Source organism: Perognathus longimembris, chromosome 2, assembly GCF_023159225.1.
Source record: "Perognathus longimembris pacificus isolate PPM17 chromosome 2, ASM2315922v1, whole genome shotgun sequence".
In the NCBI taxonomy this organism is placed as follows: Eukaryota; Metazoa; Chordata; class Mammalia; order Rodentia; family Heteromyidae; genus Perognathus; species Perognathus longimembris.
This window is the reverse complement of record NC_063162.1, coordinates 67,378,199-67,391,040: the sequence shown is the minus strand read 5'-3', so window position 1 is coordinate 67,391,040 and position 12,842 is coordinate 67,378,199. Positions and strand designations below refer to the sequence as shown.

At 45.5% G+C, this 12,842-nt stretch overlaps 1 long non-coding RNA gene across 1 annotated transcript; it reads left to right on the top strand.

Moving 5' to 3' along the window:
- Positions 1–534: 534 nt before the first annotated feature.
- Positions 535–9,981, top strand: LOC125346657. Its single transcript, XR_007209994.1, has 3 exons — positions 535–611; positions 7,310–7,522; positions 9,843–9,981. It is a non-coding gene; the product is annotated as an uncharacterized LOC125346657 (long non-coding RNA).
- Positions 9,982–12,842: the final 2,861 nt, after the last annotated feature.

Sequence of the window (12,842 nt, the reverse complement as noted above, 5' to 3'; positions counted from 1 at the left end):
AAAATAGCACATAATCACCTATCAGGTAAACTAATCATAATGAGTTTAACTATCATCTTAGTAGGAGACAGTAACTATTGCATATTCAATTGAACCACTTTTATTCAAAAGTGGCTAGTGGCTAGTGGGGGCGTGCATGCGTTGGGGGCGACTCTAGCTTGAGGTAGGCCTGCGTGGGGCGTGGCTAGAGGGGGCGTGCACGAGTTGGGGGCGTGGCGAGCGCGGGGCGGGCCTGCGTGGGCGAGGATAGCGGTTGGGCGCCGGCCGCGGTCGCTTCCTAGTGCGCAAGGAAGCCTGGTGTGTAGGGCTCGCCGCAGGCAGGAAGCAGCAGCCGGAGGCGGAGGCGGGCGGGTTACCCGCCTTCTGCCGGGAGCGAGCCGGGTGGCCGGGAAAGACGAACGCCCGAACACCACCATGATCCCGCTGGAGAAGCCCGGCAGCGGCCGCCCCTCGTCGGCCGCCGCCTCCGGCTTGGGCCGGTCAGCAGGGGTCGAACGGTACGTCACCGTCCGCCGCCCCAGGCTCGAGGGTTGCTGACGGAGATCCGCGCCGCGGTGCGCACCGAGCCCTTCCAGGACAGCTAAAGTGAGCCCGGGCCGGGAGCTGGGCAGGTGAGGGGCGCCGGTAACACCGCCGGGGACTGCACGAAGTTGGGGGCAGCGAAGACTGGGCGGTGGGGCCGCGGCCCGGCGAGTCTCCTCTTGGCCCGGGTGTGCCGCTTAGAAAGGAGCCAGGCTCGGCTGTCCGCGGTGGGACCCCGCGCCCTTCCTGCAGCACCTGCAGTGCCGTAGGCGCCGGTTTAATGGAGGCGCGTGTGCACCTCCTACCCGCTCAGAGGCTGGGGTGAAATCAAGCCAGGTCCCCGTGGATCAGGGTGACTTTTTCCTGCCTCGGCTCTGCTCCGTGGCTTGCTTGGCGTTCCCGCAGCCGCCGAGGGGGGTAGGGGAGCGGGGCGCCCTCGGCCCGCCGCCTCTGCGTCTCCGCCGCGGTTGTTCTCTTGGTGGGTTTGTACCTTTCGTAGTTCTAGAATGTGTCAGTCCTGCCTGGGAGTGAGTGCACATGGGTTCGGTTCCCGGCCCTGGACTCACCGCTGCAGTGCCCCGCGAAGAGTCGGCCCTGCCCTGACCTGCTGCTTTTCGGGGAGTTAGGTGGAGCCTGCAGCGGCCATGGTGCGGGCTGGTGGGCTGCCGCCTGGGAGCACAGTTGGAAGAAGTGGTGGGTGCGTTGGCATGGGGTTCGGTCCCAAGTTAGCTGCTTGTGTTTGACGTGGGTAGGGGACGTGGACTCCCCAGCCTGGCTTGTCTGGCCCTTAAATAAGCAGTCTCACTTGCCGTCCTCACCGTGCGTGGGTTGGACAGACGCGATGCCTGTGACCTCCTGCCATCTGGGCCTGGATATCACATTTGTGTTTGTTATCGTGAAGTTTTGTCAGAGTTGCATAATACTGCCGTGTTGTAACTGGAATAGGGTCTTCCAGGTAGGACAGCCTGCAGATGGGGTATTGGGAAAAGCTCTACTTCCAACAGAAACCAAAAATTACCCATCTTGGCAGCTATTAAGGTAACTTTACAAGTATAGAAAGAATGTTGTCTTTTTTCTTTTAAATATTTTTAGTGTCCACCCCCCCTCCTCGACAGGTGTGAAATTTAAAAAGGTTTTTCAATGTTCACAGAGGGGGGGGAAATATGCCTTCCAGAACAATATTGATTTCTCTCTTGGCCTTGACACACAGTGCAGGCTTTGATTATGACACCAGGAGAAAACTCAGCTAGACTCAGCAAGGGACTGGGATTCCTTGAGATTCCATACATTCCAAAGTAACCCTGATTACCTGAAAAGGGAAAAGTGAGTTTTCCATTGTTTGGTTGAGTTGCCTGGCTGTGTTCCACAAAAGGAAGTCAGGCATTCCCAAACGTCCTCAGGTGGCAAGACCTGTCTTGTACACTTCATAATGAGTGATTTCAGATGAAAAGCTGGATTTTCTTCTTACCACCTCTTAGGGTACTGATTCCCCCCCCCCCCCAATTTTCTTTTAACTTCTGTTTTGTACTTTTTGAAGTTGCTGTGTGTGTGTGTGTAGGAGTAAATTCTGAAGTGGCTGAGCAATATAGAGCTAGATACTTGAAGTCAAAGCCTGAAACTGAACAATAAAACTATTAATCCATTTTTTTCCTCTTTGGTCCCCTTCTTTTAATCAGGAAGAAGTCTTTGAATAGCTAGTGTGAGCTTTGTAGTCAGTAGGTCTGGGATTGAATCTTGGCTTTTATAATTCTGTGCACTTGGTTACATTGCCTCATGACATCGATTACCTCATAGAGTTGTTGAAAGAAAACACATCTATAGCCTTAAGGCTATGTGTAGCTGAGGTGAAGTCCTCAGTAACTTTAATATGTTATGGAACTGTTTATGACTTGCAAAATTCCCTCTTTTATATTTCTGTGATGTGGGAGGAAAAACAAGATATATCCATTCTAATACAGACTTTAATGTAGTACAATGGAAAAGGGCTCAGAGAGCTAAGTGTACAGTCAGAAATCTATTTCTTTTAGGTGTTGCTTATAATGGCTGTTCCAAGATGGTCAGCGTTGTTTGCAAAGTAACAAGGTGTGAGGCTGATCTTTTTAAAAAAAATGCACCTTCTTTCATGTGCCTAGCTGAGGCTATAGCAACCTTTCTTGTGTGTCGATATAAAAGGTCAGGCTTTCTTCTATGGCTTCAAGTTTGACTTGCTCTAAGTCCGGATGTGTGCCAATGTAACCCACATTCATGATTTCATTACTGAGGCATGAGATAGATAAATGGATTTGAGTACTTAGAAGTTTTGCATGTTGATTTCACCTTGAGTTTGTTGGTAATAGAGCAGCAGAAAGGTTTTTTTATGTTTAAAATGATGTTGATTTCACATGAGATGATGCCTTAGATATATTTTCCTTGTCTAGACTTCAACTACAACATTATTTTAAACATGTTTATAAATTTAGGTCAAGGACTGAGGCTGTAGCATGTTTGTTTTGTGCCAGTACTGGGGATTGAATTCAGTGCCTGGGCACTCTTTCCTTACTTTTTTTAGCTGAAGCTAATGCTCTATCACTTGAGCCACACGACTACCAGGGGCTTTTTGCTGGCTAATTAGAGATGAGCATCTCAGAGATTTTCCTGACTGGCTGGCTTTGAACCTGTAACCTCAGATCTCAGCCTCCTGAGTAGCTAGGATTATAGTCGTGAGCCACCAGCACTAAGCCACCTGGCTTAGCGAAATAGTTCTTGACTAGAACGTGCAAAAGCTCTGATTTGATCCTGACACACACACCCCACACACCATATGCACACATACCAAATGACCATGTTTTGTTCTTTGTGTTACATACTCATAGTTGAATTTTCCTAATATGGGAAAGGAGTTACAAATATTAGCTCCTTTCTGAAACTGGTCCTTCCTAAGTATGTGGGCTTTACAGTTTTATAAGTGCTTTCACATGCCTTTTTATTGGGGGGTACTCTGATCATTTTGGACAAATAAAAGGGAAATTGATTCTAGTTATTTGTAAAACTATGAATAACAGAAATCTCATCACTGAGGCTTGGGTATGATGATGCATGCTTGTAACCACATCTACTTGGTGGGAAATGGGAGAATCACAGTTCAAGGCCAACCTGGGCCTTAAAACGTTAGTAATACCCTATCTCAGCCAAGCTGAGTAGTCCCAGCTATGCTGGAGGTTTAACTAAGAGGATGGAGATCTGGCTAGCCCTAGGCCAGAGAGAGAGGGGGGTGAGAGAGAGAAAGAGAGAGGGAGGGAGGGAGGGAGAAGGAGAAGGAGAGGAAAAGGGAGAGGGAGAGGGAGAGGGAAGAAGAGGAGAGGAGAGAGTCTATAACCAAATAAATAATGAAAGGAAAAAGCTGGGGAGCATGGCTCAAATGGTAGCGTACCTGAGTGCAAACTCAGTGCCCCCCCCATCTGATATTTGAATCAAATGCATTAGTTAGCTAAACAGTGATAGTCATTTATTCACTTCTTAGGGTAAGTTAGAAGGAGCTAAATTTATTAAGTGAATTTGCACGTGTGGAATTCAAATTAGATCACCTCCTGAGGCTTGAGGGAGTAGTGGCAGAGAGCCATTTGCCTAATGGGCACAAGGCCTGGATTTGACCTCCACTTAAAACTAAATTTGCCTTGAGGCCTCTGCTCTCTTCTATGATACTTTGTACAAATCATTACGATTGATTATATCATAGATCTGAAATTAGTGTCCAGCATAGGAAAAATACTGATTATTAGGATTTGCTCAATACTATGCACTTTAGAAATGTTGTTGAATTGGAAACCCTTTTGTACTGCAACTACTTAAAAGTAAATTTTTCATAATGTATGATTACTGGACCCTTTAGTTTAGATATGTTTTTAATGCACAAGTACATATCATTGAGTTATAGTGACCCGCTCTGTTTAGTATGTTGTGTGCTATCTGGGTTCTAATCTGGGTTTGCAAGTAATGTGGTGTCACTTACCTGAGGACACATTTCTCAGAATATGTCCCCACCATCTAAGTGACGTATGACTGTGACATGCTTACATGTGAAGCACATAAAACTACACTGGGCTCTAAAAGTCATTTCCAAATGTAACCCATCAGTCACCATCCTCTTACAGGCAAGATGACATGTCACCAGAAGATCCTATAGCAAAATCACATTTGAACAGAGCCATAAAGAATGGATGTGATATAAGATGCACCAGCCATTGACAGTAGCAGCAAAGTTCAATAAAGAGAGGATGGCAAGTAGTCCAGCAGGTTAAAGGTTATGATGTCAAGTTGCCCTAAAATATTTGTCCAGTAAAATGAAAGGGCGGATATCGGTCCACTGTGCTAGCTGGTACAACAGAGATGTGAGGTGACTGGTAAAGGAGACCCTGGGACAACACATTGTCACATATCAGATTGATTAAATAAAAACTAAACAAGATAATTCCTTTGTCAGCTGGTCTCAAACAGGACCTAGAACCTTGCTTGATTTTTGCTTGCTCCATGTTTTGTTCAACTAACAATCTACATTCTCTTCTCACCTTTGCCTTTAAATCAGCCCTTGAACTGATATTTGATATACATCCAATGAAAAGGATTCTCTTTACCACAAAAGACACCTCAGACTTGTATCCCAAACATAATCTTGCTAAACCTTGTTGCCACATTTCTAATCTTTGTCATAGCATTTATCTGTACAGTTGCATAATACCTGCATTAAAAAAAATCTAGAAGCCAGTATCCACCACTACCATCTTGTTTCTGCCTCAGTGCTCTTGAATCTTGAATGTTTTATAAATGTTCTCTCTTCCCTGCCTCACTGCTGCTACATGGGTTCAAGCTCACAGTCTTGAGTTCTTCCAATAGCTTCTCCATTTAGGGTCATTTGGCAATATGCTCTTCATAATCTATTGGAATGATCTCTGCCTTGTACCAGTAGCTCATGCCTGTAATCCTAGCTATTCAGGAGGCTGCGATCTGAGGATCACAAGTCAAAGCTAGCCAGGGAAGGAAATTCCACAAAATTCTTATATCCAATTAATAACTAAGAAGCCAGAAATGGAGCTGTGGCTCAAGTTGCAGAATGCTATAGCCTTGAGCATAAAAGTTCAGGGATAGCACCCAGGCCCCAAGTTCAAACCTCAGGATCACCGCCCCACAAACACTCACACACACAAAAGAAAAATGTCCAAACTCCTTAGGAAGTCATACCTCCCCACAGATACTCAGCCCACCATCCTAGCACTGTGGTAAGCACTGGTGATGGAGAGATGAAAAAGATTCAATCTTTGCTCTTCCAATAACTGGACTGGTGGCAACCACTGAAACGTCATTTCCTTTTGCAGTAATTGCCTTATATGTATCTTTTCTTTACCTCTACTCTGGATTGTGTCATTGAGTACTTTACCCTAGAATCTTCCATGAATACCTGCATTCCCAATTTTGTACACAGGCAGTCAGCTGAAGATAAGTGAAATGAATGAGTAATTCTGAAAGTATTCAGGAAAAAGTTTGGCTGTTTGAGTCAACAAAGAAAAGCGATATGCAACAAACAGCATCTGCTCTTGAATCCTCCTTGACCCGCTGTACTGTGGTGTGTGTTACACAGGTCTCCATGATCTGCAGTGAAGGTTTGTGACACAGCAGTTTTCTTTCCATGTAGTCATGGCAAGGTGTGCATTATGGTTGCTTGGCAGGTGTGGCCTCGGAACTCTGAGGTTTACTCTGTACCCAAGAAATCTCCTTTTGTCGTCTTCTTGAATGGCTTTAAGGGTTACCCCACCATAACACCAGTCATTTAGAGTGAAGGCACTCGTGTTTCCATCAGACATGTGTTCTGCTATCTTATGGTTCGTTTCCTGAAGTGCAGTAGCAGAAAAGTGGAAAGTTTTCTTCAGCATGCTGTGGTGCAGGGTCAGCTAACTGCAGACAAGTTTTGTGCCACTCAAAAGCAAAGATTCTTCTTTAGCTGTTTTTAATAGTTGAAACCCTAATGGGTTAAGAGTAACAGCTATTTGGGAACTGGTGGCTCATGCCTATACATGTAGTTATTCAAGAGGCTGAGATCTGAGGTTCGCAGTTCAAAGCCAGCCCAAGCAGGAAAGTCCATGAGACTCTTATCTCTAAGTACCAAAAAGCTAGAAGTAGAGCTGTGGCTCAAGTGTTAGAGCACTAGCCTTGAGCAAAAAAGCTCAGGGGCAGTACCCAGGCCATGAGTTCAAGCCCCAAGACAATCACACACACACGAACTTTCTCTTCTTTTGAAACTTCTCGTGACACATAGGTATGAAGAGAATCAAATCATTAGTGAAGTTTTTTCTTTCTTAGAAGGTCTCAGGTCATTAGGAACCAAGCTTCTGGTGGAGGTGCAACTCAGTACTTTGGGGAATACAATAAAAAGAGGTGGTAGTCTTCATGATTTCTATAGACAAAAGCACTTTGATCTGAGTAAGGGTGGTGCTGGGTAGACTCAGCAGGTTGTGCAGGCATAGGTCTGTGCCAAATTATCTGTTACTTGGGGTTGTTAAAATGGTTACAGAAATGTAGACGAATGAAAAGCGTATTTGTGGTCAACAGTTGCAGGGAAGGAAGATTTTCTGTTCAGCAACATCAGTAGTCTAGATTAGTGAGCCCAAACGTAGAAGTTAGATAGATCTTGGTGGGCCAAATTAAAGCCTTCAGCTACAAAGCTAAGGAGCAGTGCCCAGGCCCTGCTGGGGAAGGAAAAACTTGACCATCTGAAAATTTTTGCACTCTAACAGTGAGTGTTTGTGTTTGATCCTAGGGGGAAATTTGCAGTGGTGAGAAAATGTGTAAAGAAAGATTCTGGAAAAGAATTTGCAGCAAAGTTCATGAGAAAAAGAAGAAAAGGCCAAGACTGTCGGATGGAAATCATTCATGAGATTGCGGTGCTCGAGCTGGCCCAGGACAGCCCTTGGGTCATTAACTTACATGAAGTCAATGAGACTCCATCAGAAATGATCTTGGTTCTGGAATAGTAAGTAGTGTTCCCTTAGGCTGGTGAGCCAGGGCCTGGGTCTCACCTACCCATCCTCAGAAACACCTTCTTCTGCTTTACTGTGCCACTTGTACCTAGCTTTTATTGGCCAGCCTCTTCTCCCTTTGTGGAAGAAACAAGATGGTGAGAGGCCCACCCTTGACACCCCATTCCTCCTGCCCTTCCCCTTTATTTTATTTTAAATTTTTTTTGGCCAGTCCTGGGGCTTGGACTCAGGGCCTGAGCACTGTCCCTGGCTTCTTTTTGCTCAAGGCTAGCACTCTGCCACTTGAGCCACAGCGCCGCTTCTGGCCGTTTTCTGTATATGTGGTGCTGGGGAATTGAACCCAGGGCCTCATGTATACGAGGCAAGCACTCTTGCCACTAGGCCATATCCCCAGCCCCTGCCCTTCCCCTTTAAAGAAGAAAGAGAGTCAGCTTCTCAGCTCCATGGCTTATCTGTGTCCTTCATAGTTCCTCTTCTGAGATCTTTCTTTTGCCGTTTCAGACCTCTTCCTTTGGTTGTCCTCTCACACCCTCTGTCCTTTCCATCTCTTTGGAAATCCCTCCTCAGCTTTGGCTCTTCAACTACCATGATGACTTCTCCCAGGAACGGTCTCCAGCTCTCTTCCCCTTCTGTCAGTCCACCGTGTTCCTTCACTGAACCATTCGCCTGCTCAAGAGTCAGTGCCCTTTTCACAACTCAACTCAATGCCACTGCTCTTCCAAAAACTAGCCCTTTTTGACAGTTCCTCTGCTCAGTTTAGTGATCATTCCATTTCTTTACTCTGTTTAAATATGGTACTATAATTTTTTTCTTAAAATTATACTCTTCCTTGTTTTAATTTTACTGTATTCTGTTTTTAAGTACTCCCCATGGTTCCATTATTGATACTGTTATTTGTGTTTGTTCTGTACATCTTTCCTGATGATACTTTTTGAGTAGCTTTGTCTGTTACTTACATGTATTTCTAACTCATTCCAAATTCAGACTCTTTAAGATCTATGTTTCTTTTGTTCCCCATTTCCTCTGGTGTCTCCTTTCTTTCATTGCTCATGCCAGAAAACCTTGCAGCCATCCTTGATTCCATTATCTACATTAACAGTCATGCATGATAAATGAGTGGGTGGCCTCCTTCAGCCTCTCCAGTAACTCCTTCCCTTATCCCTTGACTTTGCCCCCCTAGGTTGGCCCTTCTGCTGCTGTGAGATAAGTGAGGGAAACAGAGATGTGCTGAAGCTGATCTTGCTTAGAAGCCCACTGTAGAGGTGGATTCTCTGGATTTAGTGACCAGGTTTCTAAAACCCAGATTAGTGCAATTTGGCTGTAAGGTTTTACACTCTGCTTTCAGTTTGTGAAAGGAAGGCCTAGAGACACACCCTGGATAGTGAGGTATTAAACGTCTCAACCACATTAATGGATTGTACTTGTGGAAGCAGGCAGCTTATTATTACTATGTTTACCTATTCCTGACACTCTGACTTGTGCTGTCAGGACTAATAATATAGAATTGAAAATACACAGCTCTACCCCCCAGGTGCTAAAGGTCTCCTAGGAGATGTGTCTTGTCGGTGTTTTACCAGAAATTCCTGAGGATGCTCCTGAGCACAAAGTTTACTGGCCATGATGAATTACATTTGTCCCAGCCACTTGGTCAAGCCTTGAGCCAGTACATTTGCTTTGTGCCTTGTAGGCATTGTTTACAGATTAGTCTTTATGTTGTTAAGCTTTCTAATAAGATTTCTACATGTGAGAAAACAAGGCACAGGAAAAATCATCAGCCTGAGGTCCTACAACAGATTGCAGAGCCAGGGCCACAGCCTGGGACCATTCCACAGCCTCTGCTCCACACTGCTTTGCTGTCTGCAGCTCCTGAGGCAGTGGGGACAGCACATTGCATCATCCTGGCTTTTTCAGCTATTGGGATGGATGGGCTTGGCTCACACTCTTCTTCTCCAGCTCTTTTCATCTCTGTTCACACACAATCTACAGTCTGCCAATGATCCCTCTGTAGTAGTATTCATTCACTGTTTCCTTTGTGTGGGGTGGGGGGGCATGCACACATGTGTAAACCTGGACCTAGGTGCTGTCCCTGTGCTTTTATGCTCAAGCCCAGTGAGCCATAGCACCACTTCCAGCTTTTTTAGTGGCTAATTGGAGATAAGAGTCTCACAGACTTTCCTGCCCAGGCTAGCTTTGAACCATAGTCTCAGATCTCAGTCTCCCGAGTAGGTAGGATTTACATGCATGAGACACTGACATCCAGTGACTATTTCTTTTCCTATGAATCCCATTTTACGTTAATTTGTCCTTCTCTAGTGCTGCAGGGGGTGAAATCTTTGATCAGTGTGTCGCAGACCGAGAAGATGCCTTTAAAGAAAAAGATGTTCGGAGACTCATGCGACAGATTTTAGAAGGTGTGCACTTTCTACACACTCATGATGTAGTTCATCTTGATTTGAAGGTATGATCTGTCAGCACATACATCCAGAGGGTGGAAAGTGGCTGGTGGCACGTACATGTCACGTACATGTCTTTTGCAGGTCCCATACACATGCTTGCTACACCCATGTATCTGTAATCCGCAGGTGTCATGGGAGGATATACCATATACACGTCACCTACAGGTAGGCCAATAGGACACGGGGGATATTCGCATCCATACTCTACCCAGAAGCCCTCTGCAGTCACCTGCTGGGGGAGGGGCCCTCTCCTCAAGGTACCAGGGCAGGGTTTTAGGACTCCTAAACCAGAAACTGCATTGCCTTCCTCCCCTAGCAGAGCCCCTCTCAGGTACTTACTGTCACCTGGACCTCAACAACAGTCCCAGCGCCCCAAAGGCCCAGCCTGTCATTCACCCCCAATCTGCCACTCATGAATGCCAGGAGACTCCATAAAATCGGGGGTGGGGACACGAGGTGGGGCTCGGTGCTCCCCGAACGCGGCCTGGAGGGGAGCAGGACAGGGGCAGCGTGAATGGCTCGAGACGGGCTGAAGGGGACTCCCGAGCGGCCACAGACTACTTGGCAGCCATTGAAAGGCCCTGGAGAGCTAGGCGGTCCTTCAGGGGGCTTTAGCGAAGAGGCGGGGCCATCCCAGCTGAGACTTCCAGAGTGAGTCCTCCAGCGGCTAGAGTGCCCCTTCAGCCTGGGCGCTGGGTGTCCTCTGGCTTAGAGCCCTGCGTGTCAAATGTCCAATTTGAATTTTTTTAAATCTTTTTCTAGACTTCTCGTATGTTTTAAATAGCTTTTAGCATAGGGCCACATGGTTGTATTTCATAGCTAGCTACACATGAGATTGTAAAGCTCTAAAATTATTTTCTTGTTCCAAACTGGAAGGTAAATAAGCTACATTACACTGGTAAGAAAACTGAGCTTTATTCAGTGTGGCACAGAAGCTCCTCCTGGCATAGAAGATTCAGGTCTCGTAGAGAAACTTGAACTGCCTTGTCTTGTAATTCTATTTCCACCCACATGTCTGGTTATACAAGCTTCTGATCTGACTTGTGCTACCCTTCAACAAGAGGCCTTGAAGAGACAGTCTTTTGTTTTTGTTTTCTTTGAGTATGTTAGTACTGGTCTGGAACTTGGGGCCTTGTGCTTGCGCTCTCTCTTCGCTTTTCTGCTGAAGGTGAACACACACTACCGCTTGAGCCACAGCTCCACCCCCAGCTTTTTGGTGGTTAACTGCTGATAAGAATCTCAGGGACTTTCCTGTCCAGACTGGCTTTGAACCATGATCCTTAAATCCTAACCTCCTGGGTAGCTCGGTTTACAGGTGTGAGCCACTGACACCCAGCTAGCCAGTCTTCTTACTCAAGCAAGTATTGAAAATATTTGCAGCCCAAACATGGTATTACATGCTTATAATTCCAGTACTGAAGAAGTCGAGGCAAGACAAGAAAAGATTCAAGACCAACTTAGGCTACCTAGCAAGTATTAGGCCAGCTTTGGCTGCATAGTGATACCCTGTCTCATTAAATCCAAAACAATAGCAACAATAACAACAGAAAACATTGACAGGATGCCTTTACTTTCATGCTTGAATCAGGTTTTCGGTGTTTTTTTTTGTTTTTTTGTTTTTGTTTTTGGTAAGGTTGAGGGATCCAGCAGAGATAGTTGGCATGCAACTCACTTGGTGACAGATCTATAGGCCTTCCAGCTGCAGTGTTGGCTGTTTTGTTAAACAGTACTATAGCTTCATAAAAAAAATACCTATCATAAATTTTATGACTGGTGCTTTAATTATGTCTTCAAGACTAGTTTCTGCTTTTAATATTGAAAACTTGGAAGTAATCCTACTTTCTTTTTTTTTTTTTTTGGCCAGTCCTGGGCCTCGAACTCAGGGCCTGAGCACTGTCCCTGGCTTCTTCTTGCTCAAGGCTAGCACTCTCCCACTTGAGCCACAGCGCCACTTCTGGCTGTTTTCTGTATATGTGGTGTTGGGGAATCGAACCCAGGGCCTCATGTATACAAGGCAAGCACTCTTGCCACTAGGCCATATCCCCAGCCCCGTAATCCTATTTTCATATACCACATTATTAGAATAAATTCTGCATTGATTTCCTTATAGGGAAATTCACACTGTTTCTGAATGATGTATGATATGATCACCCCCATATTTCTATTTTCTTTTATTGAAGTATAAAGAGTTGCTGTACCTTACTGTAAGCAAACTTTAGAGATAATGGATTAAATACAAAATTCATCTCTAGCCATGTTCTTTCTCTGGTACACTAATAACATCACATTTTGTGCAACTCACTGATACTGGAATGCCCTGGCTATGTAGACGTGTATCCACGGCACCCAGAAGCAAAACTGCACTGTCATCTTCCTTTTCCTCTGACTAGTTGGTTTTTTGTTTTTATTCGGGGTTGGGGGAGGTTCTGAGAAGAAGCAACATAATCTTGAGAGCGCCATTCCACTTCTCTATGTCTTTGGGAAGAATTTTCAATTTGTCAACATGTTCTCAAACAAATGTAAATTTGTTCATTCTATAAAAAATCGATAATAGACTAAGGCCTAGGGTCAGTACTGGCAGACCTAGAGGCCTACAGCTCCAAATCCTAATAGCTAGGGGCCTTCTGGGGCTCTAGGCATTGGGTTGGAGGTTCATTGCTCTGGGCTTTAGCCTTTAGAACCCCTGGTACCTGACAGCTGTTGTAATTCGTGGCATCCATCAGCAGTGGGAAGTGGACAAGCAGCAAGAGGTGGCACTTAAGGTTGTGGTGTTCCCTTACAGGCCTCTGAGATCGACCCTCAGGCCTAGAGTAGTAAGTATTCCAGTTCTTAAGAATGCTGGGGGCTGGGGATATAG